The 4,849-nt window shown below is 38.6% G+C and overlaps 1 pseudogene; it reads left to right on the plus strand.

The window, feature by feature from the left end:
* Positions 1-3,736: 3,736 nt before the first annotated feature.
* On the plus strand, positions 3,737-4,381 carry LOC103583083 (annotated as a pseudogene).
* Positions 4,382-4,849: the final 468 nt, after the last annotated feature.

The raw sequence follows: 4,849 nt of genomic DNA on the forward strand, positions 1-4,849 counted from the left end.
TGTTGCAGTCTAGATCTCCCTTCAGATCTCTTAATGTTTGGTTTATATATGTAGGTGCTCTGATGTTGGATGCATATATACAAATATTTACAATACAAAACAACTACCTCTCTCTGACTTGTCAGACTGGGCTCTTGTAGAAAAGGAATCTCACCAATTTTTCTGGCCAGCGACTTTAAGGTTCCATTCAAACCTATGTGTGTAGAGCATAGAATCTACCATGTCCTGTCAATACCCCAAGACAAATAAGGTAAGAACTATACTCTATAGTTGTAGCTAAAAAGATTGTGGTGTTGGATGTGTGTTCTAGTTTCTTTATCTTCACAGCGAAGCTGAGTATAAGTGTTTATCTCCCAATCGCTCTGCACTAAGCCATGAAAAGGATTTATAGCACATACATGCAATGAAGTTCAAGTTGCAACCTCTGATTCTGGGGACATAGCTGCTGAAATTTGGCCTATTATACATGCACCTCTTTATTTTCTGTTGGTACAGCCACTCAAGAATGAAAGGCCCCATTAACTCCCAGAGATTGGTCGTTAAGGAGGCAATCCCTTGGTTGAGAGCTATAGAAGATGTGGCACTCAATGTGTGGCCAAACTCCTTCCTGAAAGAATGGGTAGGCTTGGGTTTATTACTGGGGTGAACTGGAAGGAAGGCTCATGAAGTGCTGAGACACAGCCCTCACTGCCAGAGGGCTATTGTTTGTTTGCCCTGTTAGCTGCTCAATGCAAGTTTGTTAGAAGCCAGGTCATCAAGTAGCCACTGGTAGTCTGTGCTATAATCCGCTTCCACAGACAACATGAAAATTTTATGTTCCTGCCACTTTTCTGTACTTCTCTAAGGGGATATATCACTGAAAAGTGTTTGAATGCCATTAAAGACCACCTCTTTGTTCTGTGATGTAGGGAGACTCACATATGCCTGGTGCCTTCTGTTCCCTTAGATAAGAAGTTAAGGATAGAGTCCTTTGGGAGGTAACTATAAATGCTGGAGCACACAAGGTATGGCATCGTCCCTTTGTGGAGAGAAATGAGGAGCAGTGTTTTTAAAGTCTCTTTTCTGCACTGCTCCTGGGGGATGAATCCCCTGGAGGTGCTTACTGACTCACATAAAACTGCCACTTTTTTTCAGTGGTCTAGATAGACTCACATATACTTAGTACCCTCTGCTCCCAGAGCTAGAAGGTTTAGGATGCATCCTTGGGTGGAAGCTATAAAAACTGGGATGCATAATGTGTAGACAAACTCCTTCCAGGAGAGATTACTAGACCTGGAGTTATCACTGGGGAAAAGCCTTGAGAAGTCCAATCTGCTTCTCAGGCTGGAAGCAGGTCAATATTTGTCTGCCTCTTTAACTCCCTGATGAAAATTAATTGGAAGCCACACTGCCAAATCATCACTGGAAGAGTCTGTCATAAATCCCTTTTAAGGAGAATCAGGGAACTGCATTGTATAAGCCCCCTCTTTGCACTGTTTCTGGGGATGAAGCCCCTGGAAACACCTGAGCGTCTGTGTAAAGCTGCCACATTTTTGTGTGCTGTGTACGAGTGGTCTGATCCCCTCAGCTCACAGAGTTGATGAATAAAGAGCCAAACCATGGGGAACTTTAATGTTTGGGTGCTGTATGTGAGTTCTAAATTCTCCTTTCTATAGGGAGAAGCTGGGCATTGGGAATTCTGTTTCTGATTTTACAGTGCAGTGTCCTGGGTGGGGTCGGTGCCTTATCTTTTCCTGCCTGTTTGATGTGGATGTTTCCTCAATTGCCAATGGGTAGAACTGGTCTCTGACTTTCTCTGAGGGAAGTGATCCTTGAATAAATGTTTATTTGGTGTATCTGTGGGTGGAGGGAGAGTCAGGGCTTCCTATTCGGCCATGCTACTGATGTCGCTTCTGTGTATCTAGATAGGTATTTTTCTTCTCATTTTTCACATAAAGAAAATGATTCTGGAAAAGTTTAATTAGCAACCCAGGTGGCCAAGCTGGGAAGTTAGGGAGTCAGTATTCATTCAGGTCTGTGCATGCCAAAGCCCCCATTCTTCCTATTACATCATGTAGCCTCTGAATGTTTTCTGAAATTTATGTGGCCATAGATCAAACAGAATAAATAAGCTTTCCTTTACCTGAAACTACAGGGATAAAATGGAATACTTTTCAAAAGAAAGCCATTTTTTTCCTAATAATAATGGCCTAGTTTTGATATAGGCATGGCAAATAAAAGAGAAAAGAAAAAAACAATGAAAAATGAGTTTTCTGTTATTGAACCTATTTTTTTTTTTTTTATTGAAAGCAGATTCAATGGAGTTTTAGAAAAATGTTTAAGTCCCCATTGTAAAATTCGCTCTGTCTTTTTCAGCAAATTTTTCACTTCTTAGCACTTCGTTTTTTGTTAAATAAGCAGGTTGACCTATTGGGTATTTGTGTACTTTTATATTATTTTATTTTCCTCCAAAAGTAAAAAAATCTGCTTAAATTAAATTTTATGCAGATGAACTGTATGTGAACAAAAATAAAAATTGCTTGTGTGAGGTGGAAGAGATGGGCTTGAAAGTTTTCCAGTAGGAATTCAACTTTGCTTATTCAATGTCTTTGAAATACCACAAAAACACAGCTGAGAAAATAAGGTAAAATTAGTAACTAAACTGCACAATGTCTCTTCCAGCTCCCTATTCTACAACCACTGACAGAACATTTTAACATTTGTTTTTCATCATGAGACACACAAGATGATGATTATATGTGTAATATGACCAATGGGAATATCCAGGTTTACTCTAAACTAACTTTATCTTCATACCTTTCACGCTGTATTGCAATGCAAGAAGTAAAATTTATTTTATATGATAAATGTGAATGCACTTTAATTTGGAAAGTGTTTTTTCATTCATGACCTTATGTATTTATTAATTATTAGTAATAAGTCACGTAATAACTTCGTATAGCATACATTATACGAAGTTATACGAACATGATTTTCTGCAAATAGATTAAAACATCAACAGCTTGTCTCATAAATCTCCTTGATATGACTTTGGACACATTAAAAACTCAAAGATATGTTACAGCCTTGCAACCAAACACAAGATATGTTTACCAGCGTAATCAGATGTCCGGCCTCCTGTTGGGTAATATCTTAAACCACCAAGGCTCAGAATTTTCTTTTATTAAATAGGGGAAAGGAGCCCTTGAGTTTCAAATATCTGAGAGGTAGAAGATCCCATCTCACCGAGTGGTAGATGTTAAGTCCTGGGAGTGATTACTGCTTTGAGACCAGAAGCCAATAATAAACGTAAATTTAACCGTGAGTTCTGGAGCTCTTCTGGGTCCTAGGCACCATTTTCACATGGTACACTCACAGCAGGTCTGGCCTGGAAGAGAGGGACCACTTCCTCTATTCTACATATGAGGAGGCAAGCTCTGAGAAATAAAGTGGCATGATCATAGTAATAGAACACCACAAGTATTAGCTTAGCATCAGGGCAGCCATGTTAGAGCTTAATGCTGAGGAAAGTACTCTGCTTGAATAATGGACAATCACTGCAGTTTGTAGGAGTAATTAAGAAAGGCCATACGTAACTCAGTAGCTTGACAATTTGGCCATGCTGTGTTCAAGTACAGTGTTCTTTCCACCAGACAATTTATTGAAGGGGCTACATGAGCTGCTATAAGATGGTCTGGTTATCCAACCACTGTTGATAACATAAGAATTTCAAACATCTAATTAAACATAACCTTTTATGCACTCCTTCCTCAGCCAGTTTCATCATGGTGGCCCACAGCCCTGTGTCATGATTTTTGAGGTTGAACCAGGGTATGACCTAGATTTATTTTGCATATCCAGTCATTACAGTGAGGGTTTAGAAAAAGTGTTTATTCCCTATGGACTAATCATGGACAGGACAAAATGGTTTGCCCTTGAAATTCTGTGAAGGAGATGGAAGGCAGTCACATTCCAGACCACTGCATGCTCCAGTGGAGCCATAAAATCTTTGCCAATTTGCTGGATTATAACAAAGCACTCAACAGAGAAAGTGATATTTCCATTCCATGACTGCAGATTTTATCAGACCAAAGAGCTATTGTAATGACCAGTCAATTGAGGACATAAAAGTCATATATGGAGATGATTTTACAACTTTAACTGGAAAGAATGTCGTGATTACAAAAGACATAAATGACACTGGAAAAACAAGGAGTATAATCCAAAGAAGGTCAACATGTCAAGTTGGATATAGGCCAGAATTGTTGGATATAGATCAGACTACATTGGATGTAAAATTCCAGATGAGTTCATTGTAGAATATGCTCTTGACTGTAACTAGCACTTCAAGAATTTGAATCATGTTTGTGTTGTTAGCAAAATTGCAACATACAAAGCCTAAAATGAGAGTCGGGTAGTCGAGTTCGAGAACAACTGGAGTCCCATTGACATCACCAGTAAAACTATCAAATGTTACATTTCTGTGGTCATCTGCATGGTAGAGCTTTTTGCTTGGACCTCCTGAGAATTTTATCTGCTTTGCATTTTAGAAATGACAGTTGCTGCCAGACTGAATTCATTGTTTGCCCTATATGCTAACAGACCATTAGTCCCCTTTGGGTGGATTGTTGTTTGACTTATGAACAAAAAGTCTCTTTAAAAAACAGAACAAAAATCACTTTAAGAAACATTGAAAAAGAAGATATATTAGTTTATTAGTTGATATATTAATTTTTTATTGTCATGAATTCATGAAAAGAGAAGTAGTTGAAAATTGTTAATTATTACACCACTTAAAGTAAGCAGCAGCCAGTTTTCTTACCTGACAGCATCAGAGAGGTTTATTGTATTATACAAACTATGTTTCCTG

Source organism: Galeopterus variegatus, unplaced genomic scaffold, assembly GCF_000696425.1.
Source record: "Galeopterus variegatus unplaced genomic scaffold, G_variegatus-3.0.2 Scaffold19547, whole genome shotgun sequence".
NCBI lineage: Eukaryota > Metazoa > Chordata > Mammalia > Dermoptera > Cynocephalidae > Galeopterus > Galeopterus variegatus.